Source organism: Heterocephalus glaber, unplaced genomic scaffold, assembly GCF_053883595.1.
Source record: "Heterocephalus glaber isolate CG9 unplaced genomic scaffold, H.glaber_assembly_v1.0 deba00001504, whole genome shotgun sequence".
NCBI classification, from domain to species: Eukaryota; Metazoa; Chordata; class Mammalia; order Rodentia; family Bathyergidae; genus Heterocephalus; species Heterocephalus glaber.
Window position 1 is genome coordinate 60,750,183 of NW_028258324.1, and position 25,887 is coordinate 60,776,069.

Consider the following 25,887-nt stretch of genomic DNA (forward strand, 5'->3'; position numbering starts at 1 on the left):
CTGAACCCAGAGCCTCCACACTGAGCCGAATCCCAGCACTTTTTTATTTTCCCTTTTTTTTTTGTACTGGGGATCGAACTCGGGTCCTTGCGCTTTCGAAGCAGGTGACAAAACCACTGAACTAAATCCCTGGCCCCTTTATTTTACTTTTGAAGACAGGGTCTCACTGAGTTGTCCAGGCTGGACTCAAATTTGCAGTCCTCAGAGTGCTGGGATTCAGTGTTTGCCACCACTCCCAGCTCAAGCTAGTGTTTTAAAAGACAATATAAAGAGGCAGCTAAGTTATGCTTGAACTTTGTAAACAGTTTGTGCCTCTATTTAAAAACTACCCACATTGCCTTTGCTAATGCCTGAGCGCTGAAATCACTGATTCCTGAGATCCCAAACCGGACAGATGTGTGTTACCCTTTGGGTGTTTCCCTTCTGGTCATTTAGGTCAGTCTGGCTTAGACGTTCCAGCCCAGCTCAGCTCTGCATGCCAACTTCACTGTTAATGGGAGCTCCCTTGAGGTCCTGACAAAGGGAAAAACACACCTACCAATCCTTAGAGAGATCATCATTATGGAAGAAAAGTCTAAAAGAATTTCATAGGAGCGTCAATCCTTCTGTTCACAGCACTGAGAAAGAGTGCAAATCACCCTCTGTGAGGTGAGATGTGTGATCTGGCAGCTGGGGCGGGCCAGGTGATGAAGACATCAACAGTGACAGGCAGACAGAGATGAGATACGCATACAGGAAACAGCAGAGATGGAGAAGTAAAGAGAATAAACAGTAACCAGCCACTCTCCCTTCCTCCAGCTCGAAGGCAGGCTGTGTGTTTGTTCTCTATACTATAAATAAATAGTGTAGAGAACAAACTTGACGTTCTGTTATTTGGCACCAAAACCATGCTGGCTGAAACACACTGAAGGTAGGTGCTTTCTATTGAACGTTATTATTCTTAACCTTGTCCCATATTCTGAGAAGGCCTCACTGTAGACCTTGTAGAAACAAGAGAAAGTGTGCTTCCCCCATACTTATCTGTCCCTCCCCAAGAAAAAGTGTCACCATGGTCAAGATTGCCACGATTACAACAGCCAGATGGAGTAGTATCCCATCCCTAGGAGAACCAGCTTGCCAAATTACCTTAGGCCACACAATGATGGTGCCTCAGCCTCCCTGTTCTGTTCCCACCACCCTTGTGAGCTCTTATAGCTTTAAATATGGTTTAAATGCTGTCACCTCCCAAATATTTATCTCTTGCAGTCTTCCCCCATGAACTCCAGAACTGGGTATATAAATGTTCCCACGGAGGTTAAACAGGTGTCTCTAATCTAACCTGTACAAACCTACCTTGTGCTATTGCCCTGCAAACCTGTTCCTCTAAATCCTCCTTGCTCTTGGCTTCTCTCTTACTTTCACTCTCCAAGCCCAGGTACCAGCAAGAAAGTTACTGATTATATCTTCACAATGTGCCTCAGATATTCTGCTATCCCTGTAGTCTAAGCCTTCATCTCTTCTTGCGCAGGCTATTTCAACAGCCCGCCAACTACGCTCCCTGCCTCCTCTGAAGCCTCCCTTCAGGCTACTCGACACAGCCTGCACCATCCTGTCACACAGCCTGTACGAGGCAGTCACGAGCACACACTGAACTGTGTCACTCCTGCACCAAACCCTTGTCAGGGTGAGAGTCGGCATCTGTACAGATTGCCTGCAAGGCACCCCATCTGACGGGTCAGGGCCCCAATGTCTTTCTGACCTCAACCCCTCCTTGGTCACCACATCTGTCACAGTGGCCTTCTTTCTTGATGTACATTCCCAGCAAGCTCCTGCTAAAGGGTCTCTGTCTGCACTGGTCCCCCTACCAGAGCACTCTTCCCCCCAGTATCCTCTGGGTTCATTCTCTCACTTTGGTCCTTCATGCAAATGCTTACTGAGAAGATGTCTCCTGGCCACCGTGTCAATCCCACTTCCATCTCCTCCTTCCTTATTTCCTTACTTTTTGGCTTTCCTTCTTAGCACATAGCACATGATAACATTCTACATGTTATACTTTTTTTCAGTACTGGTGATCAAACCCAGGGCCTTCACACTGAGTTACGCCCCCAGTCCTGTTTTATATTTTATTTTGAAACAGGATCTTGCTAAGTTGCCCGGGCTGGTCTCAAACTTGCTATCCTCCTGCCTCAGCCTCCCAGAGTGCTGGGATTTATCTTATGGGTCATATTTCAGTCCCATTAGAATGTAAGCTATTTGAGAAAGGGACTTTTGTCAGTTTTGTTCACTTTGTATCTCCAAAATTTACAAGAGTAACCTGCACGCAGGAGGCACATAATATTTTAATGAATTAAGAGAATTTTAAGCAGAGGAGTGTCTCATCAGACTTACATTTTTAATAAATAACTCTGAGTTAATAATAAATTGAGGCCGGGGATTTAGCTCAGTTCTACCGCCTGCCTCACAAGCGCAAGGACCCATTCATCCCCAGTACCAAAAAATAAATAAATAAATAAAATAATAATAATAAATTGAGGACAAATGAGCACAAGCAGGGAGACCAGTTAGAAGTTACTGCAGTAAAGCAGGGCCACAATGTATAGCCACGCACCTCTGAGCACTGCACAACTCCACTGAAATGTGAAAAGGTACTTTCCGGACATGGATTAAAAAGGCTGACTGGCCAAGTGAAACCCTGAAGGTAATTTAAATTGGCCAAATTTGGCTTTATTTTGCAGGCAGAGCCCACTCCACTTACTGACAAAATCAGTGTGGGGATGTGAAAGGAGAATCAAAAATATTTCCAACATTTTTGGCCTGGATGACATTAGTTCAAACGGTGGATTAAGGTGCCTTTCTATTCATAGGTGTTTACCACATTTCAAACAGTACACAAGTCCTCCCCCTCCAAATCTTATCTCCAATTACACTTGTCTCATCTACTCATATTTAGCCCTTGTTACACCGTCCCTCAACAAGCCCTGTGCTTTCTGGTTTCCGTGCCTTGCTCATCCTACCAAACCCGATATTCTCATGTGATCAAGAACTGATACAAGTAACACCTTCTCCAGCCTGCCTTTCCTGATCCTCTAAATCAAAAATTAACTCCTAACTCCTTCCTGCTGAGCTTCTGTAACCACACTCACCTAGTTAGGTGTATTACAGGTTATACCTGTTCACAAGCTCCCATCCACCAATGCCCATGCGGGCTGTGCACACCTCTCACGGTCAGGACCCACGTGGGGAATCACGACTTCTGGGCCTCAAAATGGAGGCTCTGTAAGTGTTTATTGAGATAATAAGGAAGCGACACAAATTTCAAAGTCCAAGCTTCCTAGACTCCCAGGGATATAGAGTACATATATATTCGGCGCAGGACCTGACTTGGCGGAAAGGACATCTGCTGTGTCACAAAAGGGCTTTTGACAACCCCGGTGGAGGAACAGCAGGGCTAGACAGCGACTCGGCACTGGCTGACAACGGGCAGCTTTGGCTGACTGGCTGGAAAAACACGTGCAGGTCTCCGTACCCGCTCCCCAACCCCCACAGGCAGGGCGCAGCACCAGGAGGCAGCCAGCTGCAAGGTATGAGACTGCACAGAGCCCCATCCAGACGTCTGACCCACAAACCCCTTGCGCGCTCCATCCCGCAAGAAGCGCAGGGACGCACGGGCCGCGTAGGCAACGCCTAGCTCCGAGCCGCGCCGTGCTTGGCCCGAGCCGCGGGCTGGGCAGCCAATTCCAGCGAGATGGTGCCGAATCAGCCAATAGGAAGGCCGAGGCCTCGGGGGCTCGGCCATAGCCGCGCTCTCATTGGCTGAAAGAGGCACCGCCCAGACAAAGCCCCACAGTCCTTGCGTCTGCTTGTCACGGGCTGGCTGCAGGGCCTTACCCGGGCTCACCACAGTCTGGCGACCTTGCCGCGCCGGCACTTAAGCCCTGTTCTCCTCCTTCCCCAGCCGTGGCCCATCCGGTCTCAGGCACCGCCCGGCGCTGGTCCTGCCCAAAAAGCTGGACCGAAGCCTCATTGCTGCCCAGCATCCTTACCGGGGGCGCAGCGGGCGGGAGGAAGCACTCCCCAAATCTCCGAGAGCAGCGCTCCGTGGAGGGCGTGGGGGAAGGGGAGTGACACGGGCGGAATGTGGGAGCCAGGCCGCCAGGGAGCAGGGCCTGGAGCCCAAGGCTGGAAGCCAGGACTACCTGCCTCGGTCTTGAACTATGATGTGACCTTGGACCCCCTCCCCCCCTTCCTGGGGCCTGCGATCTCTCCTGCGACGGGCGCCGCAGGGGGCGATGAGGCCCGAGGGCTCCACTCGGGGGCTGCGTGTTCAAACCGGGGCCTGGTGCTGGGCACCCACCCGACTTTGCTCCCGCGGGGAGCAGGGGAGCCAGGAGGAGCCAGGAGGTGGAGACGCGAGAGTGGCGGGTGAGGATTTGATACGAGCTCGCCTTCCTTCCGCTTTCGATCTGCCGGGCTGGGCTATAGGCCACAATGCCCCAGGGGCCGGGCTCGGGCCACGCCAGGCCAAACTAGACTAAGCACAGGTCGCTCCTGCCGCTCCGGAGAGATGAAGACCCCTCTTACCCACGCCCGCAGGCGAGGCCGGTGCTCCCGCCTGTCCCGGCGCCGCGCAGATCCCGCTCTTCCCCCAGAGGACCCAGAGGGGCCGCCGTCGCTCCCTCCGAAGCCCTTCAACCTACCTTCTCTGGCGGCCTCTGTCCCTGGCACCGGGATGCGCCCACACACTTGGGTGCTTGCGTTGGGCTGCGCCGGGCGGGGCCCGACGGCGAGACGTGGGGGCGGGGAGCCTCCCGCACCGCCCCCTCGGCTCCCGCGCGCTGAGACTGGCACAGTCCTTGCCCGGGGCACCGCGTCGTTAGGTCCCTGACCCCCAGGTTAACCCACTCCCGCCCGTCATCCAGGCCCTAAACCGAAGGCAGAGCGCCACCGCCCCCTTCCCAGCCGAGGACTGGGGCCGAGGGGGCAGGAAGGTTTCTCCGTGCCACTCCAGGAAGTGAGGAAACCCTAACGACTAGGCTGCCCCAGGCCATTTACGTATTTGCTATCTTTCAACACATCGGGGTTGGGTGCTTATTTGAAGAAATTTATTTGAAGATTTTGCTCCTAAGGGTCTTTTGCAATAGTTTAAGACTAACATAGCTTCCCACAGTATCAACAATAGAATGTTGGAAGGTAATCGGCCACGGTTGAAATTGTCCTCCCAGCCCACTTTCCCTAGACACCGCTAGACAGCAGCTACCAGGAAAGAAACTGAAGAGAGAAAATAACCAGGGCAAATGGTGGCAGGGCTATTTTTAGGTAAATTACAAAAGGATAGACTGGAAAGGGACCAGCCAGATGAAAACAGAAAGGAAGTAACGGCAGGGACGAGTTGGCTTTAAAGAAACCTGTCATGTCTGTCCCAGGAGCTGCTTGAGGGCGGCGGTTGTGTCTTCTTCACGCCCAACTCCTGACACACTGATCCTTAAAGACTGAGAGAAGCGTGACCGAGTTTGCACTGGGTTCCTGGCACCCATTTCACAGGCTCAAGCCAGGGCCCTTGCCTCAGGGACTGTGTTTTAGAACAGTCACTCAGTACATCCTGCCTATACTGAGTCACTTCAAGGCGACCCTTTGAAGATATGCATGGCCGAAAAAGCAATTTTCATCTTTCCACTTAGGAAAACCACAGAGCCTAACTTTGACTCAAGTGGTAATATAGTTCCCTCTATGGAAGTCAAAGAAAGAACAGTTGACCTGTCTGTGGTTGTATCAGACCCCTGCAGTGGCTGGGCTCACATCATTCCAGCCCTGCTTTGCTGTTGTAACCAGCTGGACCCTGGTGTAACCAGAGAGCCCCTGCCTCAGCTGTAGCTATCTCTCCCTGCTCCAGGGCTTCTCTACCACTGCAACCTGGGATCCCTGAAGCAACTCACTGCCGTCCTTACAAATGAGCCAGCCTGGGAATGCAAAGGAGCTACCCCTCTGGGCGTGACCTCTGCCCAGTGGCACACACCCTTCCAGTCTCCTCACTGAAGTTCTGAGATACATTCCACACACTTTGTAAAATGATGGTGCCTAGGGGCCAACTCAAAAACACACCCCTGAGCTGGATGGGGTGGTGCATGCCTTTAATCCTACTGTGGGAGTCTGAGGCAGGAGGATGGTGACTTCAAACCAGATAGATAGATAGATAGATAGATAGATAGATAGATAGATAGATAGATAGATAGATAGATAGATATTAAATTTTTTGAAGAGCTGGGGATGTAGCTCAGTACAAAGCCCCTGAGTTATACTCCCCTGGTACTGTGATAAAACAAGTAAATAAATAAATCTTTTAAAATATAACCTTGTATTGCCTTTCTTATCCCCCGACCTTTCCTAGTTGACTCTTCCCAGTCCTCCACTCACAATCCTTGGGATTTGTTTTGTAACTTTGAAATGATTCCCAACACTTACATCATTGCCTATGTGAGGGACATGTTTTGCTGTGATAAGAACATGGAGTGTAATCTATGTTCCATAACACATTTTCAGCCCATGTATGTGAATTAATGGCCTCAACTCCTGAATTCCAAACCACATAAAAACCCAAGATTTTTTTTTTTTTTTTTGTATTGGGGATCGAACCCAGGTCCTTGCCCTTGCTCAGCAGGTGGCAAAACCACTGAGCTGAATCCCTGGCCCAAAACCCAAGATTTTGACACACTTTGAGTAGGCAGCTGTAGGGCTACTGCAGGGCTCCCCTTAGAGTTGGGCTGGGAAGCCACACCTCAGTGGGCAGAGCCCTGGCAGGTCCTCCTGGATTGCCATGTTGTCCTTTCTCTGCAGGCAGGCTCACCTCTGTACTAATTGGGCAAATGGACTTTCATACTTGGACTCTGAGTGAAATTGGAATTCACTCTTTATGTGGCTAATGTACCTAGGCCACTGAGTGTGTTCCCTCTGAGATTTGTTCTCACGATTCTGCTTTTTAAGCACTGTGAAAAAGAATCTCTAGCAATATATCACATGATTTGTGAAACCATGTTCATCATCTCTTTATTTTAATCATTAAAAAACACATCCGTTCTCACAATAAGCTACTGAAATACAAGTCCGTGCTCAGGCGCTGTGTTTCGGGGGGAACCCAGATTAAGCCAGTGGTTAACACATAGCAGGCATCTCACCCCACTTTCACACCTGTTCTCATCTTTTCAGAACTTTCTGGACACTGCTAATGCGGAGTCAGTTTGTTCAGCTTTTGCTCCTTCATTTCCCAAGTCCCTGCCTTTTAGGGATCCTAATCCACTCTCAGAGACAGGCAGACAACACCTGAGACTAGCAGGAGAAAGGGCAGCTGGGATCAGGTGCCAACCAGGCAAAGCCACTGGCGCCCCAGATGCTTTCCCTTCCCTTCCCTCTGAGGCTCTGGCTGCGATTTTGGAACTGGAGAGTCTCCCAGCCAGTGTGGCTGCGTGTGCAGAGCAGAGCGGCGGGAATCAGGTCGCTGCCCTCACGGCCTGTGCCAAGATTCTGTCTCTTTCCTCACACCATCGGCTCTCTCTGCCCAGAAGCAAGGCTAGGCTCTGCAGCACCTCACACTTTTAGCTTCCACACCCAAAGGGCGCTGTGCAAATTACCAAGGCAGGTGTCAGAGGTAAACGGCCTGCAGTCCAAGAAGAGATGAGTGCATAAAGTTCAGTGAATCATTAGAGGCTCCATAAATCTAAGAGAGGCACCCAGAAGTGTAGCCAGAGCTCTTGGGGTCAGAACAGGCTTCATCAAAGAGGCTGGATCCTAAAAGATTCCGGATCAGAATAAAGCACCCGCAAACCCTCTCCCCATGCTGAGAAGCCATGGTCTGCTCCTGACCCTGGATCAGCTCCTAATTGCCTTCTACCTCACCCCAGCTCAAGTAAATCATTCCCTGCCTTCCGAGGCACAGCCTCTCCCCACCTAGATCTGGCCCCACCCCATCCCCCCCAATGGCCCCCATTCTTCTCCAGCTGCAGCAGGGTTGAATCCTGCCCTTGGCCAGCCACCTCCAAGTCCTTGCAGAGCCTGAGCATGTGGTGCTGGGTGCTAAATTCTGCGGGGAATAGAAGCAGAACCATCTGCTCCCCCAAACTCTACTGGGATTCTGTTTGTTTAGATGTCACTGGATTTTCATTTATTTAAAAAAAAATTTTTGGTAAGAAATTATACCCTTAACATACTGAATTTTACAAGTATCAAGTAGTGTTTTCTATATTCGACAGGCGAGGAAAGAAGCAGGCTAGTGCATTACTCTGTATAGCTCAGAAGCCAGTGTGTCAGACAGACCTTAAAAGCCGATCTTAACCTGACCTCTGAGAAGCAGGAGAGCAGGAGGGGCTGCCCTTTCCCTGCAGTAAATGAGGGGGTAAAATAAGCGCTAGACTTGAAGAGGAAGATGCTGGATCAGGCACACACCTCCCTTCCCTTCTGTCTCCTGACCCTAACGCCTTTCATTAAATTTCATTTCATGAAATGCTGTTTAAGCCACATGGCATTTTGGTGGTGGGAAGGGCAGTCTCAAAATTTAAAGGACTTCTGAAGTCACTGGAATCTTTGAAGAGGAAGGGCCATGAGGAGATGAGAAAATAACTGTCCCACCTCTGCCCAGCTCACCCTAAGCTGCAGCAAGACATAAAGGTACTGTCCTTGTTCATTCGGCCTGCAGTAACAGAGCCCTTAACTCCCAGGGGCTGTGAATGTTCTGGGAATGCATCGGTAAACCTATTTTCAATAACACAACTCAGTAATCAATGGCTGATCACTATTGTACCAGTCACCAGGCCAATGCCTTCTGTGCGTTACTTCACCTAATCTTGCAATGATCTCGAAAGTAACCTAAGATTTTCTCCATTTTACAACAGGGGAAATCAAGGCCCAGAGAGGTCAAATAATTTGTCCACAGTCACACAACTGGTAGATGCAGAGGCAGAGCCCACTTATCTGTCCTACTCCAGAGACTTTGCTTTAAGCACATTACAAGATATCCTAAAGTTTTTCTTGGAAGAAAGAAATATATCCTCTAAATATTCCCAGTTTAGTCTTTGGGGGCAGGGGGATAGAACCCAGGGCCTTGTGCATGCTAAGCACATGCTCTACCACTGAGCTACAGCCCCAGCCCTAAATCCCAGCTTACAAGATGTTTGGAGTACAGAATTTTGAAATTTATTTTTTAGTTTTAAATTTCTATTTATTTGCTTATTTATTGTAGTACTGGGGCACTGAACCCAGGGGCTCACACATTGTAGGCAAGAGCTCTAGTGGTGAGCTATATCTCCAGTCTTTTCTTTCTTTCTTTCCTTTTTAACTTTGACAGGGTCTCACTAAGTTGTCCAGGCTGTCCTCCAAGTTGAGATCCTTCCGCTTCAGCCTCCCAAGTAGCTGGGAATATAGACTTCTGGTACCACTCTGCTGAAATAGGGAACTTTTATAGCCAGTTGGGTATTGTTTCTGTGGACAATCCAGCAGAAACTGGAGTTGCTTTTGCTACATGGAAATTTCTTGCAATGATTACAATATAATTACTAATTTCCAATGCAAGAAGTAATACAAGAAGTAATTATAGGTCCTAATTGACCATATAAAGTTTGAATGACAAAAATATAGGAAAAACTGGGGACAGTGGCAGAGCACAACTGTGATCCCAGCTACTTGAGCAGCTGAGAGGATCACACCATCAAGGCCATCCTAGGCAACTTAGCCAAGACCTTGTCTCAAAATAAAACGTAAAAATATCTGGGGATGTAGCCTAGTGGTAGAACACTTGCCTAGCATTTGTGAGACCCTAGGATCCATCCTCAGTACCATAAAACCACAAAAACAGAAGATAGGAATTCATAAACTTATTTCAGTTATTTTTCCGAGTTTTTCCCAATAAATGCATGTTATGTTTATAGCTGCTTATTGTTACCAGGACAGAGCCTGATTTTTTGAAAAGGAAGTCAGGTTGCAAAGCTGCTGCCTCTGTTTTGGGGTTGCCAGGACCTCTTTCCTAAAGCCTGTCTGTTTTCTCCAGCCCCCTCGCTCCCCACACCCCAGGGCTCGGCCTTTCTTCTGTGACAGCCTCAAGGTCACCCTCCTCTCACCTTAGCCAGCAGGTGCAGCCAGGTGTCCTGGGCTCTATGAACATGCAGCCTTCTCTCCAGGTACCTGACCGGCCACCTTGGGGTGCTCTGAATTCTCCGTTAACAAGGTGCAAGCAACACCCCTGGAAATCGCTCTAGGCTTTATGTGCACTCTTCCAACACTTGTCTTTAATTGGAAAGGAAAATTTTCATGTACAGGTGATACGTAAAGGCATCTAATGAGAAAATACAATACTCAGGGTGTGGACTTGTGTGTGTTTGCCACCAAACAGGCAAAGTTCAGCTTTGTTATTGTTTGTTTTAAGCTTAAACTGTCTGTGAATTTGAACCTTTGATAAACAGAGGTTCAAGGGTAGCTGCCACTGGTTAGGGGTACAGTAAAAAAATGATGTGAAAGGGGAGCCCCATCTTACTCCATCCTGAGCTCACCCCTGCAGGTGTGCGTGGGCATAAACTAGCATAGGATCTGGCCCGAGCAGCTTGAGAGCGCTCCCGAGAGCCCTGAGCAAGACTCAAATCTGGACAGGAGCACGATATCAAGATGGCCAAGGGTCTTTGTGTAGGGTCACTTGCAAGGAAGTAGGGCTAAAACCTTAATACTCAAATCCTTGAGGGTCACAATGGAGGGAAGAAAGAGCAAGTGTGAAATATAGGTCCCTTGAGGTGTCTCTCACTATTAATGGTCCAGACCAGTCTCTTCAGGGCCTAAAGTGTGAGTCACCTCACAGGTAAAGAGCTTGCTGAGGACACAGTAACCATAGAATGGGTAGGAGAAGGTACAGGTAGATAAACCCCAGCTGTGGTTGCATGACCTGCTGCAGCAGCAAGGCCTGTAGTGGTCATGAGGGTTTCTTCCTTATTTTGCTATGAATGTTTGAGCACAGGTATAGTAAGTATCTTTAGTTTCTTCCATGCCTTCCCTTTTGTCACGTAACATAAGATGTATTCACTTGGTCAGGCACAGTGGTATATGCCTGATCTCAGCTACTAGGGAGGCTGAGGTGGGAGGATCACAAATTTGAATCCAGCCTGCACAACTTAGTGACCTAGCAAGACCCTAAAGGGTGACGATGTGGCTCAGTGTGAAAGCCTGGACTCAATCCCCAGTACTGCAAAAAAAGTAAAACAAAAACAAAACCAGAATGACTTTGTTTCACAGTATGTTTAAATGTTGTTAACTTTGCATCATAGACCATTGTGTAAGTTACAAGATATCAAGAAGAGTAAGGAATGCCTCAGAACATTGAATTCCATGCTGGGGAAAGGGTGGGTGCTGCAGCATAGCGTTGTACTCAGAGTAGTTGTATCATGTTAGGCGAAGTATGACCTATTTTTAATTTTTTCTTTTTCTGGTACCAGGGATCAAACTCAGGACCTTGTGCTTGTGAGACAGGAGTGGCCCCACTGAGCCAAATCCCCAGCCCTACCTATTTTTAATTTTTATTGTGATATTGGGGATCAAACCCAAGACCTCGTACATGCTGGGCAATTGCTCTGCCACTGAGCTACACCCCAGCCCATGTATGACCTTCTCATTGTTCTTATGTGGAGATTAAGCACAGTTTAAGGAGATGTCCTGGGTGCCAAGTTGACAAAGCATCGACTCATGGTGGCTAACTTTATGTGGCAGCTTGGCTGAACGGTGCCCAGATATTTGGTGAAGCATTCTAGATGTTTCTGTGCAGAGATTTTTGATGGCATTAACATTTAAATTGATGGATGTTTTTCTCCCAGTACTGAGGATTGACCCTAGGGCCTTCCCACTGAGCTATATCCCTAATCTTTTCTTTTCTTTTTCTTTCTTTCCTTTTTTTTTTTTTTTGGTACCAGGGATTGAACTCAGGTCCTTGCACTTGTGACTTGAGAGGCAGGCAATGGAACCACTGAGCTAAATCCCCGGCCCTGTCTTTTCTATTTTTTAAGGATCTCTACACTTCGCTAAATTGCCCAGGCTGGACTTGAATTTGTGATCCTCCTACTTCAGCTCCCCAGACTGCTAGAATCACGGGATAAACTGATGGACCTTGAGTAAAGCAGATCGCCTTCCATAACGTTGGTGGGCCTCAACCAATCAGTTGAAGGCCTTCATATAAAGACTGAGCTCTCCAGAAAGGCAGAGCATTCTGCCAGGGGCCTGTCTTCTGACTCAGGTGCAGCTCTTCCCTGGGTCTGCTCCGACTTCAGGATCCTCCACAGTTGCGGGAGCCAACTCCTTAAAATCTCTCTATTGGGCCTGGGGTGTCACTCAGTAGCACAGCATTTTGTCTGGTATGCACGAGGGCCTGGGCTCCATCCCCAGCCCTGAAAACCAAACAAAAATGACTTCTCTGTATACAAATGTGTTAACCTGTCTGCGGGACTGTGACTAACATACGCACTCCAAGAGGCCTGTGTCGCTGATCAGACCCCGCCCACAGCCCTGAAACAGATTCCTCGCCTCTTTCTGGCTGAGGGATTTGGAGCGGGGGACTTGCCAGGAGCAAGAAGATGCCGTGCCCAGGGGCTGGGGCACAGGTCAGAGGCAGGAGGCTTGGTCTCAGGCCAAGCTGGGACGTGGCAGTGCTTGCTTTTCACCCTCTCTGTTCCCTGAGGTCTCTGCGGTCACTGCCCTCCAGGAGCTGGTGGCCCAGGGTGGGGACAGACACAACAGCAGGACAGCCTGGGCTCGGTGATGCAAGCTAGGCATGTACTGGGGAGGCGGGTGATTCCTTCCGGTGAGGGCCAGGGGCAGGAGGAGGAAGGCCCTGGGTCCCAGCTTCGAAGATAGGGGATATTCTTCCTCCAATTTGTATCCTAGGGCTGAGAGCATAGCTGGGTGGCAGCAACTTGGTGGGAACTTGCCTAGGATGCATAAGGCCCTGAGTTTCATCCTCAGCACCAGAAAAAAAGAAAAAAAAGAAGTTTCAACTTATAGAAAAGACAAAGGAGGGTACAATGAACACTAAAACATCCAGAACAAGTGTCACTCACTGTTAGCAGTCTGCCACATTTCCTTTCTCTGTGTGTGTTACATACAACATACATACACACATGTAGCGTATGTGTGTGCATACAGATTGCTGAAGCAGTTGAAAGTAGACATAGACATGACACACCCTTTCCAGATAGTTCAACATGTATCTCAAAAGAACAAACCAATTCTCCTCTGATATTGACACTATTGTCGTATTCAAGAAATTTAATAGTGATAACAATATTATCTAATTAATCATTACTCAAATTCTCTCATTTTTTCCTATAATGTACTTCAGTTGTTTTTATTTCAGCAATCAAGAGTCCTAACCTGCAAGTAATTATCACGCCTCTTCAGTTTGCTTTCATCTAGAACAATGCCCTGTCTTTTTGGGAGTGATTAGGGGTGTTTTTCATGGCACTGACAGTTTGATGAGTCCAGACCAGTTGTTTTGTATAATGTCCCCTCCCTGGGTTTGTCTGATCATTTCGCCCTGATTGGATTCAGGTTAAACACTAGGCAGGTGGTGTTGGGGGGGATTTAAGAGGCAGTGGGGGAGGGCACAGTGGATATAGGGAACAGCAGGAACTATGTTTCTCAGGTGCAAGGAGGGCCAGCAGGTCCCAGAACAGCTGTGGTCCTGGGAGCTACAGGAGCTTGGGGCAGAGGGACAAGGAGGCCAGGGAAGTCAGGTCTGTGTCCAGTGTCCTGTTCAAAGGGCACTGGACGCGCTGTAACTTTTTATAAAAGAATCTCATAGACCATGGGCCGGGGATTTAGCTCAGTGGGTTTGCCGCCTGCTGCACAAGCACAAGGATACGAGTTCGATCCCCGGTACCAAAAAAAAAAAAAGAATCTCATAGACCAATAGACCAAAAAGCCTTCAAGACTCAAAGAAATGCTGAGGATGGTTGTGCACGCCTGTAATCCCACCACTCAGGAGGCTGAGGCAGGAGGATCATCACAAGTTTAAGGCCAGCCTAGACTACATAATGAGACCTTGTCTAAAAAAAAAAAAAATGAAATAAGTCTGAAGAGATGAGGGCTGAAGAATTCATCTCCTGAATTTAATGTGTCTTGATGGACTACTACTCTGCCATAAAGAAGGATAAATTTGAATCATTTGTAGGAAAATGAATGTTGTATTGGTTACTTTCTCGTTGCTGAGACACAATACCTGACACCCACAAGTTAAAGCAAGAAAGTTTAATTGACTAATCCACTAATCACACACCCATGATCCAGTCTCTCCCAAAAGCTTTAGCTAGGAATGCATAAGGGTTTGGGGTGGGGGAACATCTAAATATAAAGCCTAGAAGATGAACCTTGAAACCATGATGTTAAGTGAAATAAATCAGACACACAAGCTTCAGTATGGCATGCTCTGCTTGCTTGGCCATCCCTCCCACATCACCACATTGTGGCACCAGCCGTGGGGGCAGGAGGAATTCAGTGTCTCCAAATCCTGTCCATGCTCCAATCTCTGTGTCAGGTCTGGCATGGGGAAGGACATAGGACACACATTACAACAACACTACACGGTTCCCCTGTACGCTGCAGTCAATGTCCTCTAGACCTAACACTCTGAATAACCACTGATTATAGGATTTGTCAAAGCTAAGAAATTAACACTGGCATATCACTGGTAACTAAACTCTAGGCTGTATTTGGATTACACTAGTTTTTTTTTATTAGTACGTGTTTGCAATATATAATGAATATCCATCATGGGAAGCCCTTTCTCCTCTCTCTATGCCTAGATCCCCTTACCATTTGCAAAAATTCTACCTCCCATGGGGCCTGGTGGCACACATTTGTAATCTCAACACTCAAGAGGCTGAGGTAGGAAGATTGCCGTGGGTTCCACAGCCTGGGCTACTAAGTAAATTCAAGGCCAGCCTAGACTACATACTGACAAAAAAAAACCATAAAAAAATAAAGTTTTACTTTCCTGTTTCTTATCATCTGTCTGTATTTTGCCCTTTAAATTACTTATGCTTTGAGTTGCTCATACAAGAGAAACCATGTGATATTTAATCCATGTCTGATTTCTTTCATATAGTATTATAGTCTCTAGGTGCATCCATTTCTCAGATGTCACCTGCTTTTTCACTAATATCATTTTTCTGTCCCAGGATCTAATGTAGGAAAACATGGTGCATTTAGCCACCATGGCGCCCAGTTTCCTTTGTCTGAGATAGTTCCTTAGTCTTGTTTTTGTTTTTGTTTTTTTGAGACCTTGATAGTTTTGAAGAGTACCCATCAAGTATTTTGTAGACTGTCTCTCTAAAGGTTTGTCTGGTGTTTTTCTCACGATTAGACTTACAGATAAAACACTTTTCTCATCGTATCAAAGGCACACATTATCAGTACAACAGCACTGAGGAGACTAACCTGGTCACTTGTTTAAGGAAGTATCTGCCAGGTTTCTATACTGTAAAGTCTTTTTTTATTTTTTTAATTTGTTGGTGATGCTGGGAATCGAACCCAGGGCCTTGCACATGCTAGGTAAGTGCTGTATCATTAAGCCATACCCCCAGCCCTGAAAGTTGCAGTTTTAACCCTTCGCTGTTGTATTCATTGGCAGCAAGTCATGAAGTCCAGCTCACACTCAAGGAGAGGAGATCAAGTTCCACTTCGTGGTGTATTACTTCTTAATTAAAAGACTTCAGAAAAGTGCTTTCCAACACATTTCTTCTTCCATTCATTCAATCTACAGATATATGCTGAGCACTTTCTATGAGGACAGCTAGTCATTGACCTAGATCCGGGATACAGTAAAATTCCCACTATGTGGAACACACATTCTAGCCCAATTCCAAGTGTATTGTATGCTAAAGAACAAACCACAAGCAAACAAAGCACATGAGTCCACGGGTCCAAGGAGCTAGGATATGGAGCCAAACACAAAGGTGGCGTAAGCAGGACACAATCCCAACACAGTAGAGTGAAAGAAAGCCTGAAGTAGGGATCCAGAGATGAAGTCAATGCCCATGGTGGCTCATTGCAAGTCCCAACTCAGATTTGAAGGACTGAGCCAGCTGTGTGGCATCTGAGGTGACATTAGCATTTCCAGACACAAGCTAGGTACTTCATAGATATTGGTTAAATAAATCAACGAAAGGATAACTGCCTTAAGGAAGCCCATTCTCCTTTGCTCACTTTGGCACTATAGAATGCACAAATACACTCCAGGGTAATCAGAGGATTAAGAAGTTTGATACTGGTGTGACAGTTAATCTTGATTGTCAACCTGATTGGTTTGGGAGCCACCTCGATTAATAAAGCACACTTCTGAGTGTGTTTGGTTGGGCCATGGGCACCTGACCTTGGAGACTGCATCTGGTTTTTGGTCCTTTCCTCTCCTGCTCTTCCCCTGCACTCTGCTTCCTGGCCACCATGAGGTGAGCAGCTGTCCTACACCAGCCCCTTCCACCATTATGTTTTTTTGCCTCAGAGCTAACGACCATGGCCTGAAACTGGGAGCCAAGATAAACCCTTTCTCCTCTAAGTTTTGTATGTTAGGTATTTTGTACCAGCAACAGAAAAGTGATTAACATACCTGGGGAGTATGTCTGCCCCATCTGCTGTGCCTAATACTCTCCTCACCTTAGGTGTGTCCTTGGAGCCATTGCTACCCCAAGCTCATCCTCAGGAGGGGCTGCTCCCTGAGATCCTCCCAGCCAAGCACAAGCATTGACCTTTTCCCTAATTTGAATAGGGTTCAGGAGGGTAGAGTTGTTCTGAAACTACGCAGAAGTGTTTTCCTGGATTTGGCCAAAGTCAGCGCTAACAAGGAAATTGGATCTGTGAGGTAACAGGCAGCTGTTGGTTCGCAAGCTGACAATAATGGAGTAACCTAAGGGACACTAGCATAAGTCTGATGTGAAGTCCCTAGGGAAAGCCACTCCCATATACACCCCTGTATACTCAGTCTTTCATGCTCTCCCTCTTGTTCCTGCTCCCTAAGGCTGAGTGAGACAAAAAGCAAGTGTTTCCCTCTTGCTCTTGGTTTTGAGGGCCACTCTGAAAAATGGTAGAGGCCACTCCTGTCCCTCACTGCATCTCTGGGGATTGAACCTAGGGCCTTAGCATGTGCTAGGCAAGTGCTCTACCACTGAGCTACACACCAGCTCTTCCTTGCTATGCTTAGTAAAGTTCTCTGAGGGAAAGGATCTCTGAGGGCAGCCTGCACTGGAAAGATGAGGTTGTGGGGAATGCCTGTCCTCCTCTTCTTCCTCCTCCTCCTCCTCCTCCTCCTCCTCCTCCTCCGCTGCAAGAAATTAGCAACCCAGCAGGTCCAAACACTTCTCAGGGTCATGGAGAGCAGCATCCAGTCCTGCCATTCTCTTGTTGCATGGCCTTGAACTTCTCCCCCTGAATCTCCATTTCTGGCAGATTTGGCTAATATTGACAGTTGCTTACAGTTCTGACTTCCCATCATTTTTATCATCCTGATGCCTTTACAGGGTCCCAAGAGGTGCATATGCTGGGCATATAAGCAGGAGACAAGGAGAGCCAGAAAAGAGCCCAGAACCCATGCCCCATGGGGTACTGTATTTTGTATTTGTTGACCTTTTTTTTTTTTGGTACCAGGGATTGAACTCACCACCTTGCGCTTGCAAGGTAGGAGTGGTGACATTGAGCTAAATCCCAGGCTCCCGGGGTACTGTATTTGTGAGAAACTGCAATGAACCAAACTGGCCAGAGGGTGGCACTCTCCAGTTAGATGAGAAATAATTAAACTGTATGCTGTTAATAATCTAACTCAGTATCACTGTCCAGCACAGGATCTCACTGAGGATTTTAGGTAAGTAACACTCCCTCAAATATCAGTGTCCCCTGCCAGTGATGAGTGTCTTTCCGTGTGAACAGTCATATTCACTTTACTCATCTCCGACAGGAAATTACTCAGATGACAATTCCATTTTGGCTGGAAATAGGAGGAAGTGCAATTGAACTGTCCCAATTAAAATAAACTTTTGGGGGATGACTCCGAAACCTATGGCTTAACAAGTTTGGATACCACACTATTGTAGATATTATAAATTATAGCCTTGGTAAAAATAGTACATAAAAATGCATCATTTTCCGCCAAACATTTAACGGCATTGAAGCAGGAGAAAACTCAGTGCATAGAGGGTGGGAGAATCTTGCCTCCTTGACTATTGTTTTCTCTTTTTTTTTTTGGTACCAGGGATCGAACTCAGGTCCTTGCGCTTGTGAGGCAGGCGGCGGAACCACTGAGCTAAATCCTTGGCCCATCGACCATTGTTTTCATTGCCGAGTCCTGGGACTACTCCAAGCCAGATTGTAAAGGGTTCGAGACCAAGACCGAAGGGTCATTCTGAAAAGGCAGCGACCCTTGGGAAGATCCGGTCAGCTGATGATGGGTCACTGGTGGCCTGGCCAGCTGGCAGGAGAATCGAGGTATGGCAGCTCCTTCTGCAAGATGTACCTGTGTCCTAGCACTGCCAAGCCACCTGGCTCCAAATCACACAGCCTTGCCATTTACTGCTGAGCTTGAGAGAACTCTTGCAGTGTTCACGGCTTTTGTAACGTCACACATCTTTTTGTGTTGTTGTTAATGGGGTCTTGCTATGTTTCCCAGGCTGGCCTTGAACTACTGGGCTCAAGCAATTGTGCTGCCTTCTGCTCCTCCCCGCCCCATTAACTGATTGGCTCCTGGAAGAGCCATACATCTTAACTCTTCTCCAAGTCCATTCCAGTCTGTCTTGAACTTGAACTCCCAGGTCCTGTCTTATTTTGCTGTCTTTGGATGAATCTAACTTACCCTTTACATTCAATGCTTGACACCTTTTCTTGCATTTCCTTCAGGTCCAGCCCATTCCTTACAAGCATTCCCAGGGCTTGCAAGTGCCCTGCGGCATTGCCCAGGAAGAGGGACTTCTTGCCATGGAGATGTCTCTAGAGCAGAGGGATTTACCCTGCTCAGAAGTGGAGCATTCTTTTAGGTGAGGTACCCAGAAGGGATGCAGCAGAACAGGACCTCACATCTGTCCTCACTGCTGGCATCTTTTATTCATTAAGCATTGTGTCGTTTAATCTCAATTGTCAACTTGGTTGGCTTGTGGCTGTCTAGGTGATTAGTGAAGCACACTTCTGAGTGGTCTGGGTGGGTCACGGAGGCAGGACCTTCGGGACTCTATCTGATCCCTGACCTTGCCCTCTGGCACTCTTCCTTTGCTTTGTGCTTCCCAGGTGCCATGAATTGAGCACCCTTTCTCTACCATGCCTTTCCACCATGAAGTTTCTAACCTGGAGGCTGCTGACCATGGACTGAATCTCCTTGAAACTGTAGCCAAATGAAACCTCTCCTCCTTTAAGTTGTGGATGTCAGGTATTTTGTCCCAGCAATGAAAAGCTGACCAATGCAAGCACCAACAATTTGACAAGCATTTCCTGGGGGTATAGCTGAGGGAAAAGATACAGTGGACCCTTGAGTTATGACTGGCCTGACGTATGAACAACAGGAGTACAACCAGGATTTTAGTTTTAACTTACAAACAAAGTCTTGAGTTACAACCCGAATCCCAGCTGCTTGTGCTTCCAGATGGTCTCAGATACATATTTAACCCTGAAAGAGTTCTGGAAGGAACATGACAACATCCTTGCCTGTGTGGGCTTAAGTGAGAAATGCTGGGCCAATGTCTCTCTAAGGACTCTGAGATCTGCCTGTACACAGGAGAGAGACTTTGCAGGCTGTGTATGTAGAGGGGCCTCAATTGACCAACTGAGTTGCAACCAGGCCTTGGGAACAAATTGAATTTGTAAGTCAAGGGTCCACTGTAGAAATGTAGGATTTGGGAGAGGGGTAACCAGTTAAGACACATAGAGGTAATTAACCTTACTGATAAAAAATACCCAAAGTTACTTATACCATTTGAACCAGCAAACTGGCAAAGCCTGAACTTGGAAATGATCTACCCCTAATATAGGGGGAGGTATAAAAACAACAGTAATAAATGCATACTCATTATCATAGGATTAAATATTTAAGGCATAGGGCCAGGGATTTAGCTCAGTGGTTCTGGTGCCTGCTGCACAAGCACAAGGACCGGAGTTCGATCCCCCGTGCCAAAAAATATATATATTTATATATATTTAAGGCATAAACCAAGCAAAACACGCTTGCTTTCATAAATGCACCTTGATTAGGATCTGAAAGGCCAGGGTCAAGTTTAGGTTTCTGAAAGTCCTCAGACTTCCACACCAGATCCTGGTAGGAGGGGGAGATGCGGCTCCCAGCGCCTAGTCGTGGCCTGGTCGCAGCCTGCTTCTCTTCCATGTGTGTCTTGAGTACACTTGGTCTACACAGCAAGCCCTGCCCACTGTCTGTGTGGAGTTACCCCTTGGCCACTCTGGGGCCTGGGAGCGGGTGTGCCAGGCCCCCACCCCACACCCCCTGGAAGAGGGATCCACAGAAGTAGGCAAGTAGGCCTGAGGCTCTGCAGGGAAGGACTTCTGGGGTCCTGATGCTGGAGCATGATCCAGTGGGCAGGCACAGTCCCCTGACCCCCACAGCCCATGGCCTGTAGGAAGGAGCACAGAGCCAGAGCAGAGACAAATAGGGCATCCTACAGCTTTGGGCCTGGATCTGGGTGCTTCTAAATGTAAGGAAACAGGCACATTCATAGACTAGTTGTTTCAAATAACTCTACGGGAGGAGAGCTATTTGGCAATATCTTCCAAATTCAACCTGACAGTTCTACTTTTAGTAACATATTATCTAGACTTGTACAAGCGCCCAGTGCTGTATGTATAATTATGTTCACTATAACATAGAATTATCAAAAAGCTGCAAACGATATAAATATCCACCAAATGGTGGATGGGTGGATTAGTCACTTTCCCGTCCCTGGGACACAACACCCAACACCCAAAACTTAAAGGGGGAGAGGTTTATCTTGGCTCAGTTTTCAGAGGATTCAGTCCATAGTTTGTTGGCTCCAAGGCAGAAATGGACTCACGGAAAGAAGAGCTGGGGGAAGAGAGCTGCTCCTCCCAGTCACATGGTAGCCAGGAAGAAGCAGTGAAGGGAGGAGCCAGGGAGGGAGCCGCCCCCTCCAAAGAGCGCCTCCTCTTCCGCCTGCGAACAGCACATCAATGGGTCAGCGTGCTGACGGGTGCCGCGCCCCCACGATCCAATCACCTCCCCAAAGCTCCGCCTCTGAACACATCAGACTTTCGGTGACATTCTAGATCGAAACTATAACAACAGGTAAAACTCGTAAAATATAGCACACTCGGACAATAAAATATGTATTAGCAGTTGTGATGCAGGACGGGCTGATGTGAGAGATCTGCAATACATATTTTTACGTGAGAAAAGTAAATTAAGGATCTAATATGTAATGTGATCAACTGCATGCATATGTATGTGTGTGTTTATATGTTGATGCCCACACTTGCTAAGAAATTTTCTAGTTTGAATTACAAGAAACTTTTGAGTTATAACTTCCCGTTAGTAAGACTAGTGATTGGTGGGAGCAGTTTTTACTTTACGCTTCTATTTGGATTTGTTGCCAGACCATTTAGTACTTTTATAATAACAAATAGCAAAAAATGTATTGAGAGAAACTTCTGGAACACATCTGATACTGACCCAGCCTTCATCAGTGACAGCACTAATCAATTACTTGTCCTGGGTGGGACCGGCCAAGGCTGGGGCAACAACAAGGCTAGAAGCTCCTGCCAGTTGCTGCTAATTGTTTCTCCTTCTTCATCCCACGATGGCAAGAACCCTACAGAAGCTCAGGAGAAACCATGTGACATGCTGCGGTGTGCATTTTCTTCATGGGGGTCCTTAGGTAGTTGCCAACCCTGACAATAGATCAGCAGCCCCTCTGACCACTGGCTCACACCTGCTGTCTCTGCCCAGAGGTGTCTCGAAGATTTGGGCATAAATCACAGGATTTTCTCTCACTAGGAAAACAACCCAAAGGTCAACCCATCCCGGGAGTGAGTAAATATCAGCACCCCCAAATCAGAGAAAGCCCCCTGAGAGATGGCTCTTCTCTGGGGTGGAGTCCCCATGGCCAGTTCTGACAATCAGGGTGGGAGCTCCCAGGCCGCAGAGGCCAGATTGGGTTCATTTCTGTATCCAGGTGCTTGGCCCTGGGCCTGGCACGCAGGCTGTGCTGTGTGAATGTTTGCCAAATTGACAAGGCCTGTCCCATTGATACAGGAAACAATACTGGAGATGAAATATGAAATATTATATCTCCCAGCCTGTTAGCTGTCTGATACGCCGAGCTCTCATGTTCTCTAAAAATCAAAGAATGAATTCTAGGAACAATGGAGGTTGAGAGTAGGAAGATATTTATTGATAGGAAAGCTCCTGAGAGGCAGGAGGGGACCCAAGTGAGTAGCCGGGGACTCCACTCGATAGAGGAGTTTTATGGAGTAAAACCCATGTGGGTACAATGTGGGCCACAGTCATGATCAACCAATAAGATTACAAGTATAGTCACTTAGGTAATAGTGGTCCAATTGGGAAACAAGTCATGTAACAAGCATGGATGGAAAGAACAGACTTTTCCTAGGAAGTGGTGGATCCAGAGGTATAAATGTCTGGGGTGGCTGCTGTCTATCTAGACTTCATTAGACCCAGTGTTTGCTCTTTGAGTAAGTATGCAGGTCTGGTCATCTTGTCTTTATCTTGAGGCCTGGTCTTCAACAGATGTGTCTCCAGCCGCAGTTGTGATGTGTTCCACCTTTGTCCTGACTCTCTCGAGGACCTAGCCCTATCTGACAGCCTGTAATATTTCTACCTAATTCAGCTGTCTGTACTGCCATCTTCTGCCATCTCTGTGAGACCTCACTCCTTTAGGGTTTGAACACTCACCTCTCTGGAGGTAGCTGCTTTCTCACAGAATCTGAATGCTGCAGCCAGCAAAACTCACCAGATAGGAACTCTGGGTGACTGGAGTGACGTTCTCCTTGCTCCTGACAGTCTCTTCTAGGCCATCTCCCATCAGCGGGAGCCAGTTTTGGGGCAGGATGTCACTGATCATCTGGCCTCTGGAACCCCACATATGAGGAGGAGACACTGGTGACATTTTGTGTCTTAGTCATCAGTTTCAACTTCGGTTTCGGGTAGTGACTGTCTCATCTGCCCGAGTAACAGCCCCCAAAGTCTCAAGTATTCAGAAGTGGGGCTTTTAGAAGGTGACTAAATCATGAGGACACTATATCTGGCAGTGGATTTGCCGATTCATGAGTGTGAAGCTGAATGTGCTACTAGGAAGTGGGGCTTGGTAGAAAGAGGTAGGTCCCGGGAGGGTGTGTGTGACCTGGAAAGGTATATTCTTTCTTTTCTTTTCTTTCTTTTTTTTTGGTACCAGGGATCAAACTTGGGACCTTGAGCTTTTGAGGCAGGTGCCAGAACCACTGAGCTAAATCCCCAGCCCTGGAAAGGTATATTCTTGTCCCCAGCTCCTCTCTTCTCTCTCTGCTTCCTGGCTGCCATAGGATGGGAAGCTGTCCTCTGCCAGGCCCTTCCACCATGCTGTTTCTTCCTTGGATTCAGACAACTATGGACTGGATCCTCTGGAACCATGAGCCAAAATAAATCTCTCCTCTAAATTACCGTGTTGCATATTTTGTCCCAGTAATGGAAAATTGGCGAATACAGTCCCTATGTTACTCATATAACAATTTATGTGAATAATTCCTTCCAAAAATTATTGCCTGATAAATGTCCCTCCAGAATCCTCAACATGTATCATTTAACAAGACAGAATCCTCTTTGAACCCATTATGTTTTCCTTTGGTACTGGCTGCCAGAAAGCTTGGAGCTAATTATGCCAAGAATATTAAAACCATTTATTTACTTATTTTTTGAGACAAGGTCTTGCTATGTAGCCCAGGCTGGCCTCCAACTCACAGTGATCCTCCTGCTTCAGTCTCCCCAGGGCTGGTATTACAGGCATATGCTACCACACCTGGCCATTATAAAAACCATTTAAAGCCCACAATACTGTTAACATTATTCCTTATCTCCTCTAAATCCTAATGCCTACTTTTTTTGTTTTTATATTACAGTGCTGGGGACGAAGCCCTCTCCCACCGTGTATCCCCTGCCACCGAAACACACCAGAATGCCTATTTTCTACTAGATTGCTGTGAATTGGGTGACTGTGTAATTTACCATCCAAATGGAACCCTTCTCAGGTGTTCTCTAGAAGGAGAACACTATTACTAATTATACTTGCATGACAAGTGTAAGGCAAGACTGTCCGAGGCCAACGGAGATGGGCAAGCACCCTAGTTATAACTGGAAACAGGCCTGGCAAGTTATCTGCAAGTAACACTCGGTTTAGCCTTGTTGGCTAAGAGTTTGGGTTTCACGAAACTAAGTAAAACCACGCAGAGCTGAAGATACAGAATTCACGATGCACAGCGACCCAGGTTCGAACGCTGCCGCATGGCGAGGAAGGAAGGACAAGCGCGGACCCTCTCCCGTGAGCCTTCATCCCCCAGCCTCTGCCTCCACAGCCCCGCGGATGTCCCATGAGGGGCGGCTGTGGCGGTGGGGGCTGGACAGTCCCGGGGGGCGGGGACTTAGGCAAGGTCATCTGTCTAGAAGGGAAGGATGGGAACTCCAACCGCGCACTGTGCAGCACTCTACTGGAGATCGGGGAAATGTGACTCGATCGCAAAGAAAGGGATGATGTTGGTGAAGGTGCCAGGACCCCAAAGAGTCACAGCCACTGCCCGGTCGTGCTCCCTCCCAGGGCACGCGGCCCAGTGCTCGCCTGCTCACACTCTGCTGAGCTCTTTCTCACACGAGGCCAGGACTGAGCTCCCCTCCTCTCTCCGCCGCCACCCCTAGCTGAGCTGCGAGTCGCTCCAGGCCAGCACCGATCCCAGGGTACGCAGAGGCAGGAGAAAGCCAGCGCGCCGCTTCCAAAAACTAACACTAGAGGTCGCCCCTCTCCCACATTAGACTCGGCTCGGCCAACGACCTGCTCGAGCTCAAAGTGCTCTGTGGGAAAACTGCCCAGAGGAGATAGCACCTGTCCGGGCGGACCTTCAGGGTGATGTGCTGCTCTGGGGGGAGTCCGGATCCCGGGATCATCCAAGGAGCTGCTGGGTGAGGGCTGGGAAACACAGACCCTTCCCGCAGGGGTGAACTTCTGTGAGCAGGAAAGACCCTGCAACACCGGGGGTGGTGTCAGTCCTGCAGGGAGGGAAAACCCAACAGGAATACTGAGTCGCTCCCAAAGCCCGCTTCCACACTGACCTGGACCTTTGGCTCGTGTGACAGCTTCAGTGCGACCCGCGGAACCTGGGATGCCACTTGAGTGGCCTGCCGAGGAGGAAGGGGAGTGGCTACCCTGTTTCCTCCCAGTAAGGGGGGGGGGGCGCTGCACGTGGCAGGCCACCGTGGGCTCTCGGCGGAACCACGCCAGCTTGTCCTGCTACCCAAGACACGAGGGGCCACATGACACCTTGGCCTCACCGAGCGCTAACGTATAACCAGCCAGGCCCAGGTCCAGCCGCCATTTGGTGCGGACAGAGGAAAGCTCGGGGTGCTGTGAAGTGAACCTCTGACCTCTTTGTCCCGTCTGTCCGGAAGGGCAAAATTAGAGACTTCTGGTGACGTCACAGCCTGTCTCGGGGACAAGGACCGGGAGGCAATACTGGCGTGGTGTGTTGGCTTGCTGGTTTAGCTTTGGTTTGGGGGGGTCCTTGCCAAGTTTTCCTCTCAGCCTCCTGGGGTTTGCTGGGGGCAGCAAGGAGCAGCCCCTGTAGCAGGCAGCCAGGTCTTAGGTCAGGCTCCTTGTCAACCTCAGCCCAGCCCTGAGCCTCTGAACCTCACACCCCCGT

At 48.2% G+C, this 25,887-nt stretch overlaps 1 protein-coding gene across 8 annotated transcripts in view; it reads right to left on the bottom strand.

Moving 5' to 3' along the window:
- Bdh1 (3-hydroxybutyrate dehydrogenase 1) overlaps positions 1–25,596 on the bottom strand; it is a 57,809-nt gene extending 32,213 nt beyond the window's left edge. Inside the window, exon 1 of one of the 8 annotated variants that reach the window (XR_015441005.1) lies at positions 4,677–4,942. The gene's annotated coding sequence lies outside the window, so the exon portion shown is untranslated. Of the gene's footprint in view, positions 1–3,122; positions 3,619–4,560; positions 4,943–10,079; positions 10,249–25,300 lie in introns of those variants that run through there. The other 7 variants (XM_004834746.4, XM_004834745.4, XM_087186659.1 and 4 more) reach the window with 7 other exon arrangements.
- Positions 25,597–25,887: the final 291 nt, after the last annotated feature.